At 35.3% G+C, this 12,720-nt stretch overlaps 1 pseudogene; it reads left to right on the top strand.

Annotated features, from left to right (window-relative positions):
* Nucleotides 1-1,163: 1,163 nt before the first annotated feature.
* LOC111395216 lies at nucleotides 1,164-9,652 on the top strand (annotated as a pseudogene).
* Nucleotides 9,653-12,720: the final 3,068 nt, after the last annotated feature.

The following is a 12,720-nucleotide window of genomic DNA, read 5'->3' as shown; positions in this document are numbered from 1 at the left end:
ACGGGCTGCCAATGCGCAGCACACTTTTCTCTATTTCGCCTTCTAAAAACCTTTATATATTGAAGTTTATTGTGACATAGATGTCTAATGACTAAATAATTAAGTTCCTGTTTGAGTCCCATTTTACAAAATTTCATTTTCAATTATATATATAATAAATTAAAATTTTTGCTACCTTTTACCATGAATTCTTCAAAAATCAATATTGCAAAATTATTATACCCAAAAAATTGGGTCAAACAAGTCCTAATTGTGTGTTCAGGAGGGCTTTTTGTAAGCCAAATATTACTTTTAGAGGGTTTCAAAGCAAAACAAGTCTGAACTATCTATATGCTTATGTGGCAAAACTTTTTATACAATTTATATTAGCGTTATAGATGCTCTTAGGAATGAGTTGAAGGATTGGGGATAAATTTCAAGAAACATTGAAAAATTTTACTCTATTAGAATTTCTAAATGAAAGTTGATGCCACTGTCTAATTAATTTCCTATAAAGAAAATGTTTGAGAAATTAATATAACCAAGTGTAGGACAAGAACACGAGTGCTTACTAACAAAAGTTTGAGGATCCTGATGGAATTTACAAAGATAAATATATTGAACAATCACGTTTGATGATAGAAAAATCTACAAGTTATGAGCCTCTTATCAACTAAATCGTTATAAGTAATACTTCAGTTAATTTAACAGCCAAATTTACTTGAAAAAGGTCATTTTCTTTTAATATTAAATGGAATTCTTATAATTAATTATGATAATAGGATTAATACTGAATGGAAAACAAAAGATCTTCCACATAAAAATGTATTTCCAAACATAACGGTGACATCGATGGTAAATACTAAAGTCATTAATCAAATTCGTCAATAAATTATCAATATCAATGGACGTGAACGTGCTAAACATTTTCTTGGCGGTCCCACACATCGAGACTCGGCACACAAACTCTAATGGCCGTCGTAATTCCCTCGTACAGGAGGAATACGTCATTTTCATATTATGGCATAAAAGTCATCATAACGTGGAAAATATTGGAGCAGGAACTACTATGCATGTGGTTTGCATCCTATATAAACCCCATAAATCAATTCTTAGTGTTATCAAGCAAACGTCTTCTAATTAATAAGCATAGCTATTTATCCAAAAATACATTTCTCTTTGCCATGGCAGTCTACAAGAGCCCCTCGTCTTTACCCAGCCATTGTTCTGATATTCGTACAAAAATTGCAGATAATGGAGATATTAGACCATCTCTTGTTGCATGTAGAGCTACTCCTCAGAAGTGGACCATTCTAGAAGCAACTTCTGAACTCTCTAAACCCCACCAAATTATTCTGAATGGACAAAATTTTAAGGTTATTTATGTTCTATAACTATATATTTACATATATATATTTTTTTTATATTATGTGTCGATGTATATTCACGTAAAGCAAAAAACAAGTCTGACTTGCAGGATGAATTTTCCATGGAATATGAACAAAAACTGAAGGATGTCAGGGAAATATTGAAATCAGAGGAATTAGAAAATCAAATAGAAAGCTTAATGTTGGTGGATGCTATCCAGCGACTAGATGTTGACTACCATTTTCAGGAAGAGATTGAAGCAGTTCTTCGGCGACATTACATGGAAGCCACCACTTGTTTTGATGGATACTCCTATTACACTCTTCATGATCTTTCACTTTTCTTCGGACTCTTGAGAGAACATGGTTTTTCCATTTCCGCAGGTTGAATTTTATTTTATTTTATTTTATTTTTGTCTTTGTTTGGTGCTTGTTTTTGTTAATTAATTGAAAAAAAATTATTATTAGTCGTAATCAAATTAATTCCATGACACAGACATATTCAACAAATTCAAGGGAAAAGATGGGGTGTTTGAAGGGAAATTAAAGTAAGATATTAGAGGATTGATGGAATTATATGAAGCTGCGCAGCTAGTGACAGAAGGAGAAGATATACTTGATGAAGCAGCAAAATTTAGTGGCCAAATTTTTAGTGACAGATTGAAGCATCCTTATCACAGAAGCATTGCAAGATTTACTGCAAAGAAGTATATTAGAGATTTCCAAGGCATAAATGGATGGAGAAAAACATTGAAAGAGCTCGCAAAAATGAATATTTCCGTGGCACAGACCGCCAACCAACAAGAACTGGCCAAAATTTCCAAGTAAGAAGACATAGCTGTTGGGGATCCTAGGAGTTCAATCAACCAAAAACATCAATCAACAAACAAGATTCAAGGCAAAAACAAGAAAATAAAACCGGAAGAATACAACCCCTTTATATGGCCGAAATCTGTCCAGCTTCTTCTTCCTCGCAGCAGCTTCTTCACCTCTTATGGCAGTTTTTCCAGGCTCAGGAACAACCCCATGCTATGCAAATTGCCTTCCAAAGAGAGATAGAAAGAACCGGCAAAGAACCCCTTGAAAAACCACCAACCAAGAGACCACCTTAAGGAACCAAAAATGGAGGAAATTTACTGTCGAGCCACACCCGAAAATGACCAGCCTGCCTCCCTTTTAAAATAACCCCCACCCAACCGAAGACACTCCTTCTTACACAAAAACGTGGGGTAAGTAGTATGTTAGGTGAAAATTTGGTCAAAGCTTCTCCCACAAGATTAAATCTCAATCATTGATCTTCATCCAATGGTTCACAAAAAACTGAAGCAAGTGGGTTAAGAGAATCATATTCTCACATTCTTCACCTTGGTTCTCATAACACTCTCTCTTGGTTGCGAATTTGCACATGGAAGAACTGTTCATCATCATCGCCCACCACCTGCAAGAAAATTAACCAGTGTCAATGTGTAATAAAGATAAGCACAATCTAAATTTACTTGCAAGTAGAATTTTTGTTCCCATATCAGAGGGATTCCTATCAGTGTGAATTTTAACAAGATTAACTTCACCTTGAGACAGTTTCTCACGTATAAAATGATACTTTACCTCAATATGTTTAGTTCTTTCATGGTAAACAGGATTTTTACAAAGCAATAAAGCACTTTGACTATCAGTAAACATAACAGGTGTATCATGCATGAAGTTCAATTCTTTTAAAATTCCTTTTAACCAAGTACAATCTTTAACCGCCTCAGTTATGGCAACATATTCTGCCTCAGTACTTGACAAAGTAACTAAAGGCTGCAGCTGTGACTTCCATGTTATACAATTGTCACCTAGTGTAAAAAAGTACGCTATGGTAGACTTTCTGCTATCCTTGTCACCAGCAAAATCAGAGTCTACAAACCCCTTTAGAGTAAGTTTTTCAGATCTCTTTTCATACACTAGACCCAGATTTAATGTACCAACAATGTACCTTAACAACGATTTCAAACCTGCCCAATGAGGCTTTCCTAGGTTTGACATAAATCTGCTCAAAAAATTTATAGCATAGGCTAAGTCAGGCCTGGTTGTTATCATAGATAACATGACGGAACCTATAGAATTAGCGTAGGGTATGTTCCTCATTTCTCTAAATTCCTCCTCAGTTTTAGAAGATTGTGCACCAGAAAGATTCATATGAGCTGCTAAGGGAACGTTCACAGATTTTGATCCATTCATACCAAATTTGGTTATGACTTTGTTTAGATAGGCTTCTTGGGAAATGACTAGTCTATTTTCAGCCCTATCTCTCTTTATAACCATCCCCAAAATCTTCTTAGCACTCCTCAAATCTTTCATATCAAATTCTGATTTTAAAAGGTTCTTCATCTTAGTGATTTCAGTCTTACTTGAACTTACTAGAAGCATGTCATCTACATACAGCAACAAGTAGACCTCACAGCTCTCCTTACTATCATTATAGTACAGGCATGCATCATATTCACTCCTTTTAAAACCTATCTTCAGTACATAGGTATCGAACCTTATGTACCACTGTCTAGGGCTTTGTTTAAGCCCATACAGAGATCTTTCTAATTTGCACACACAGTTAGTTTTACCTTTCACCTCAAAACCTTGAGGTTGACTCATGTAAATATCCTCTTCCAATTCCCCATGTAGGAAAGCAGTCTTGACATCTAGTTGTTCCAGTTCCCAGTTGTACTGAACAACCAATGCAAGAACCAGTCTGATTGTTTTGTACTTTATCACAGGAGAGAATATCTCATTGTAATCAACCCCCTCCTTTTGAGTGAACCCTTTCGCCACTAATCTGGCCTTATACCTAGGAGGATCACTATGATTATTTCCTTCTTTCAATTTGTAAATCCACTTACATTGAACTATCCTATGATCCTTAGGTTTGTTAACTAACTTCCAAGTTTTATTCTCCATTAGAGATTCCATTTCTTCCCGCATAGCTTTCAGCCAATTCTCAGAACATTTTCCATTAACAGCTTCTTTATAACTAGCATGTTCTCTCTGTTCAAGGGCTTCACCTGAAACCAAGGCAAAATCAGTCAAGTTTAGGGATTCATATCTAGGATTTGACCTGATTTGCCTCCTCCCCCAATCCCTAGTAAGCTGATAATCTTGATTAGGTGGCTGATCATTAAAATGTTCAACTTCAACTGGTTCAATGTTATCTTGAAGTTCAGTCACCTCTTCAGGATCAGGTTCAGGTTCAATTTCAATTTCATTTTCATTTTCATGATATATAGGGTCATTTTCGTCATTCCGAGGTGTAGGTGAATTTAGCCTAGTCAGCTTCACCTCAGTCTGAATACTCTTCTCAGTTTCAGATTTGTTAGTTTCTTCGGTTTTCTATTTTAGACATGGCATCTCAGATTCATTAAAGACTACATTCCTGTTGTTAATAATCTCAATGCCTTGGACCCCTAAAACCCATAACCTATAACCCTTCACACCCTCGAGATACCCTAACATCACACACTTGACAGCCCTCGGCTCAAGTTTCCCTTCAGATTGGTGTGCATATGCAGCACATCCAAACACCCTCAAGTGTTCTAGATTTGGAGGCTCTCCCGTCCACAATTCCTGTGGGGTCTTAAACCCTATACTGCTGGACGGAGACCTATTAATCAGATAAGCTGCAGTACTTGCAGCTTCAGCCCAAAAACCTTTCGCAAGGCCAGAGCTAATCAACATACACCTAACTTTGTTCATTATGATCCTGTTCATTCTTTCAGCGACCCCATTTTGTTCAGGTGTGTATTTAACAGTTTTGTGTCTTGTTATACCTTTCTACTTACAGAAGTTGTCAAATTCGCTATTACAGAATTCAAGCCCATTATGAGTTCTTAACATTTTAAGTTTCTTGTCTAACTGATTCTAAACAGACTTTAACCAAATCCTGAATTTTCCAAAAGTTTCCAACTTAGCCTTCAAAGGATAAATCCAAACCTTTCTTGAGTAATCATCCACTAAGGACAAGAAGTACTTGCTCCCACCAAATGTGGAGTGCTTCTCCGGGCCCCATAGATCAGCATGGACATAGTCCAATGGTCTGCTGGTCCTATGAGAGCTAGCTTCAAAGCTCACCTTATGAGACTTACCCAAAACACAAGTTTCACAGAATTCCATAGTTTCAATGTCATCTTTTCCAAGTAATTTCTGATTACTTAAAGATTTTAGACCTTTAAATCCAATGTGACCCATTTTGTTATGCCGAAGTTCAGTTTTGTCTTTACTCACAGCAAGAAGGCTAGAATCAAATGGTATTTCAGTTCTACCTTCAAGATAGTACAGCCCATTCCTCTTGGGCCCCTTCATAACTATAAGAGAACCCTTCATAATTTTCAAAATCTTGTTACCAGACTTGAAGCTATATCCCTCATCTTCCATAGAACCTAAGGAAATGAGGTTTCTCTTTAAATTTGGGACATATCTAACATTTCGAAGTTGCGTGACGGCCCCATCGTACATCCTGATGGCTATGTCACCAACTCCAATCACATTTTAGAATTATTGTCTCCCATGTAGACCTTCCTAGATTCAGTCTCCCTATAGTTATAAAACCAAGACCTATCAGGGCACATATGGAAAGTAGACCCTATGTCAAGAATCCAATTTTTGTCAAATTCTTCTTCAGACACATTCATGACATGCAAACTATTAAATTCAGTAGCAATAGCAGCATTATCAACATCAGAATTGTTCGGGTCTTTTTGTTTCCTTTTCCAATCAAAGCAGTCTTTCTTGAAATGTCCTAACTTTCCACAGTGATAACATTTCTTACCGCTTTTATCTTTAGATTTGGATCTCATTTTAGATTTTCCTCTCCCCTTCTTGTTATGGAAGTTGAATTCTTTCTTTTCAGATCTTCCCCTAACAAATAGACTCTCTTCACGAGAATGAATTCTGTTCTCTCTTTTTAATTCAAGTTCTCTTGATTTTAAAGCATCAGAAACAATAGCTTGAGTGAGAGTGTCCCTACCATACTTTATAGCATTTTTCATTTCTCTGTAAGATTTGGGCAAAGAGTTTAGCAATATGACAGCTAAATCCTCATCATCAAATGTTTTATCATTATGAGCTAGACTCTTAACAATTATGCTAAAGTCACTGAAATTCCCCTCGACATCCTTCCCCGGGTCTATCTTAAAACTAAACAACTTCTCCAACAGGTATATTTTGTTAGGTAAAGTTTTAGTTAAGAACAAGGCATCTAAAGCAATCCACAAAGCTCTAGCAGTTTTAGCACTATCAACTTGTCTCACAATATTGTCAGATAGATGCAAAATTATATAACTGTAAGCAATTTCATTCATGTCTTCAATTTCAGTTGTTTTAGCTTTTAACTCATCAGAAAATGTAGCGGGATCATCAAGAGCTTTAGCAACTCTCTGTTGGACCAAAATGGCCCTCATTTTCTGTTTCCATATCGAGTAATCCCCCTTTCCATCGAATTGCGATAATTCGACCCTCGAACTCATTATAGATTCTATAAAAGAGTGGCCTGTACTCGTGGACACAACAAAAAAGGTTTTGAAAATTTTTTTTTCAGATGATCAATATAAAACTGAGTACCGAGTTTAAAAAAAACAATTTTTAGAAATGAAGCACAACAGTGAAATAATCCGTTCACGAAACACAGGTATATAAAGCAGGTAAATATGCTTCCAGTTTACAAATTAATCGCAAGAATTCAATCAACAGAATTCACAAATAAGCAACCAAGCAATAACCATGCATAAACCGGTAAGGATACCAAACTTAACCTACTGGAGAGTTTGGAATAATCTTACCAAACTACTGTTGACAAACAGTAAATATACCACCAGGTTTCTGAACCAAATTGCCGTAGACGTCAAGGTAGGGGCAAAATCGTCCAGCTTTTTCTGTAAAATCTGAAACAGAAAACAAACGACATCAGTGCATTCAGGACGTCAAAATAAGTAAACTGCACGAAAAAAAGCTCGTCGGAGGTCCGGCCACGCGCCGCCGCCGGTCACGCACCCCACCACAGGGTGCGTCTCCTCCTGTTGGTCATGGTTCCGTGGTCCATTTCGCCGGAAAGTCAATAGGTTGGCCGGAAATCAAGTTTTTCAGATTCGGTTAGAAAGTGGTAATGGCGATTCCTTGCTGGTTTTTGATCGATTTTGGACTAATATCACTCCTCCTAGCTCTGATACCAGTTTGTTGGGGATCCTAGGAGTTCAATCAACCAAAAACATCAATCAACAAACAAGATTCAAGGCAAAAACAAGAAAATAAAATCGGAAGAATACAACCCCTTTATATGGCCGAAATCTGTCCAGCTTCTTCTTCTTCCTCGCAGCAGCTTCTTCACCTCTTATGGCAGTTTTTCTAGGCTCAGGAACAGCCCCATGCTATGCAAATTGCCTTCCAAAGAGAGATAGAAAGAACCGGAAAAGAACCCCTTGAAAAACCACCAACCAAGAGACCACCTTGAGGAACCAAAAATGGAGGAAATTTACTGTCGAGCCACACCCGAAAATGACCAGCCTACCTCCCTTTTAAAATAACCCCCACCCAACCGAAGACACTCCTTCTTACACAAAAACGTGGGGTAAGTAGTATGTTAGGTGAAAATTTGGTCAAAGCTTCTCCCACAAGATTAAATCTCAATCATTGATCTTCATCCAATGGTTCACATAAAACTGAAGCAAGTGGGTTAAGAGAACCATATTCTCACAATAGCACGTATGAAAATTTCTTGACTATTTTGAGGAAAACTAAAAATGGAATCTTTTGTAATTTTAGGTGGTGGAAAGAACTTAGTTTGGCTCAGGAATTAAAGCAGGCTAGGAACCAACCGTTAAAATGGTATACATTGGCTATGGCTTCCCTGAGCAATCCAAGCATGTCGGAACAAAGGCTTGAGCTCACCAAATCCATCACGTTTATTTACATAATAGATGACATTTTCGATCTTTATGGGACACCAGAAGAACTTACTGTCTTTACCCGAGCTATGCACATGTACAAAACATTTTCTTTTCTAATTTTAGAAGGGAAATGCAACATGTTGAGCTGTGGACGTTGCATGAATTTTAACTTATTCATCTTTTGGTGAATTAAATATTTAAATTGTGTACAGGTGGGACTATGCGGTCGTTCAGATGTTACCAAAACCAATGAAGATGTGCTACAAAGCCCTTCTTGACACCACAAATGATATAGGCTACAAGATCTACAAAAAGTACGGATATAATCCGGTCGATTCACTAAAGTCAACAATAAGATAGATACTCTTTTTTCATTCATACAAATATGTGGCCCTTGTTTTGTTTTGATAAAAATCAAATTTTTAATATATTTTGATAAAATTTGGTAAAATGTATGGTTAAAATGTCAATAAATACTATAGATCAATAAAATGTGTGGTTTTAACTTTGACTTAGATAAAAATCTAATATTTTTAGCTAAACAAAACTATGACCTAATATATCTCTGCATGACATACATATAAGACATTAATGGCATATCCTTCATTTGTTGTAGTGGGGAAGTCTGTGTGACGCATTCCTAGTAGAAGCTGAATGGTTTGCTTCTGGGTACTTGCCAACCTCACATGAGTACCTAGAAAATGGAAAGGTGAGTTCAGGAGTACATGTGTTGCTCGTCCACCTCTTTTTTCTTTTGGGAGTCAATAGAAAAACAGGAGGGGCCGTTCAAGTGGATGATATATCAGAACTCATATCCTCTGTGGCCGCTATTCTCCGTCTCTGGGATGACTTTGGAAGTGCCAAGGTAATTAATTACATACTAAAATTTTATATTATAACTCCATAGTACTTTTCCCCTCTATAACAATTTAACCTTTTAGGCAAGACCATCATCTAGAATTTTAAACTTTATGATTGATACTTGTTAATTAATTACACGTTGATTGTTAATTTCTTTTGTATCAAACTAACGACAGGATGAGCAGCAAGATGGAAATGATGGTTCGTATATAGAGTGCTACATGAAAGAGAATCCAGGATCAACTATTGAGACTGTGCGGGAGCGCGTTATTGATATGATATCAAGTGAATGGAAGCATCTTAACAAGGAGTGTTTTCATATAAATAAAAACTCATCAAGCATCTTTCACAAAAGCTTCTCTTAATATTGCAAGAATGGTTCCTCTAATGTACAGTTACGATGACAACCATCAACTCCCAATCCTTGAAGAGTTCATCAGCTCCACACTCTTTGACGATACTTTCTTGGTGCACCGTGCACCGTCCTTAAAGAATAGTGAAATGATGAAAAAATTCACAATTTGTGGGTCCTAGTGTCTAGCCTTTTACCTCCATTGATAAATTATCTGTTGAGAATGTTGTACGGTAGAAATAATTGCGAAGGAGATGAATTAACGACTTGATGCAGTGACATCAGTATATTTGTTGCATCATTTGTTTGAAATTAAAAATAAAGATACATAGTATCCTCTTTGTCTGGTCAATAGATACAAGTGATTCTAATTGGCATTTTGTTCACTAGTCCAGAAACATATAGTTTATGTTAAATATTATATGAGAAAACAATTGAAAAGAAAAATCACAAGGATATATTCACGTACAACAAGATTATTTATGAGCTAAGTTTATTGATCTTTAGTGATCCAAATTCCAAATGCATTGCTAGAACAAGAAAAATTGTCCAGTGATTCGTATTCTTGTAAAAGTCGTAATGCCACTATTAAAGGAGTTAAAATCACTATTTCATGCATTTCATTCTATTCAATATAACATTTAGGTGTTTGATTGGCAAATCTTTTCCCATTTTCCCACTTTCAAGTGTTTGATGTGATTTTTTTTGCCATGGAATTCAAGTATCATGTTTTCTTGGACTTTGGACTTTTCTAGCATTTTAGGGAAAATCCCGGTTACAGTACCATATATGTATTTTTTATTTTTTTTTTGTTGGCAAAGTTAACAAATTCTAAGAATTATTGTAAAAAAATATTTCCCCTTAATTGACAATTTTCATATAAAACAAAGTCAAACGAACACCAAAAGATAGATGATTTTCTTGAATTTTTTGTTTTTTTGTTTTTGTTTTTTGTTTTTTAGCAATGGAAACAAATTTTATCTTTAATACCAGTAAATTATATCCCTTTAATTGATAATTTTCATGTAAAATAAAGTCAAACGAATATAAAAAAATATTTTTATTTCAACATTTTTCACATGAAAATTTATAGCTATCAAACATAATAATTTACAATTTCCAAGAAAATAATTTATAGGCAATTCAATTCCCTGGAATTCATTTTCAATTCAATTCTTTTCCATCTTTGCAATCAAACGGATCCTTAGAGCTTTTTTGTGCCTATTTTTTGGGAAAATAAATTTTGTAATATTGATTTTTTGAAGAATTTTTTTATTAAAAAGTATGGAAAATTTTTATTTACATGTAAATGTATTTTATAGGGAACTGTGTGATTTTTAAAAAGAGGAAATTACAATAAGAGTCAAAATTTCACTTTGTATTATAAAAAATATCATTTTTTTTAAAATTCTATCAAAAATGTCATTTTCGAACTTTTTTGCCCCTCTGAATCATTTCAATACCTTATGTGTTCTTCATTAAATGAGATATAACTAGACTATTAAAAGTTGTATAAAAACCTGTGAAATGTCAGGGGATTTATTTAATGTTGAAAATATAAAAGGAAAAGAAGGAGGAGGTGAAGCAAGAAGAAAGAAACCGACTCAAACACACTCCTTTCTCTCACGCACTCTCCTCTCTCACTGGAATCGCCTACCTCCCACCAGGTGACGACCATCGCGACGCCCACCTCCGACGAAGACTTTCACTAACATCTTCAGGTTTGTTTTCTTCCATTTTTTACATTTTGAGGAGAAGATTAAATTTTTTCTACAAATTTGAAGTTGAAATGTCCAGAGTGTAAAAGTGAACTAATGAGATATGGAATCATATTACATAAGTTCTAGGCATGGTGAACACTTCATGAATCTCTCTGTTACATATTTGTGAATTGTTTCTACAAATTTGAAGTGGTGCTATATTTTGTTAGTATGAAATTGATATTTTGAAGCTTTTTTTATGTTAGTAAGTATGATGTGAAAATTCATCTGTGAAATACCCATTTACTTATTATACATAAAAATCAATATTTGGATCAATTGAATGGAGTTAGTAGGTAGAAAAATTAAAATTTTGAGGAAATTAAAGGGATGCATAGTAGGTATTTGTGATAATGTAAATTCGAATATGAATTCAAATTTTGCTTTGTATTAAATATTTGAAGTAAAATATCCCACTTTATTTATCTTATAAATGAATTAGTTGTTGAAATTTGAAAGTGATATACGTTGTCCTGCATTATAAATAAATACTCGACATTTCTATGGTTTTAATGCTTCCGTCTGTAAGAAAATGAAGCAAGGGTCTGTTGAATTGAACTGCCATTTTTGACATTTGAATTCAGTAGTTCTCGACAGATGAACTGTCGTTCCCAACAATTTGCCTCAGTAATTCTCGACAGATGGGTGCTCCTAATAGATGAGTTCAGTCATCTTGCGAGATCAACTTTCGTGACAGTTCTCTCGACACATCACATTTTCCACTGTGATAATTGCATGTGCACTTCACATTTACATGTATGAAATATTATAAAATGCATCTTGGTTGAACATTGCATGTGCATTTCGCATGAACATGTATGTCAAACTTTGGTTGAACATTGCACGTGCATTTCGCATTACCATGTGTCAAATATTATGTTCATACAAATTCAATGTAGTACTGTTGAAGTTGCTAATGTGGAGCTATATGCATTTACTTTGATAAGGCTGCAAACGCTGTCATGAATTACTCCCCATATGGTGTTGATTTTGATCGTTCGACGTTGTTGAATGGAAGCGGATTAGTTGTAATGTCTACTATTATTCTTCACATTCTTAATGTTCAACAATGTAACTGCTGACATGCTATTCAAATGCAAACCTGAAATTGAGGTCTTTCTGTTGAAATTTCATGACGGCTACCACCCGCGACAAGTCAACATGGTAGAATATGGGGATGCTGTGACTAAAGCTCTTCATGAGATGTAGACGTTGAGGGTGGAGACTCCAATTGGAAGTGTAGACACTAAGGGTGCTTCGCAAAGCACATGTATTTTTTTTGTTTTTGTTTTTTTTTTTTGTTTTTTGTGTAACACAACAATTAATGTTGACACACTTTTGTGACATTCATCTGGTAAAATCTCGTCGTATTATTTTGCTGGCCTAAAGATTCTTAGTTTGAATGTTGAAAAGCCGGTAACATGTGTGTGTTTTGAGGTAATGGTTGAACCCGCTCTTTGTAAATCATAGTTGTTTGACATGGACATGTC

This window comes from Olea europaea, chromosome 6 (genome assembly GCF_002742605.1).
Source record: "Olea europaea var. sylvestris chromosome 6, O_europaea_v1, whole genome shotgun sequence".
In the NCBI taxonomy this organism is placed as follows: Eukaryota; Viridiplantae; Streptophyta; class Magnoliopsida; order Lamiales; family Oleaceae; genus Olea; species Olea europaea.
The sequence above is the reverse complement of the archived record's forward strand: the minus strand, read 5'-3'. Positions and strand labels throughout refer to the sequence as shown.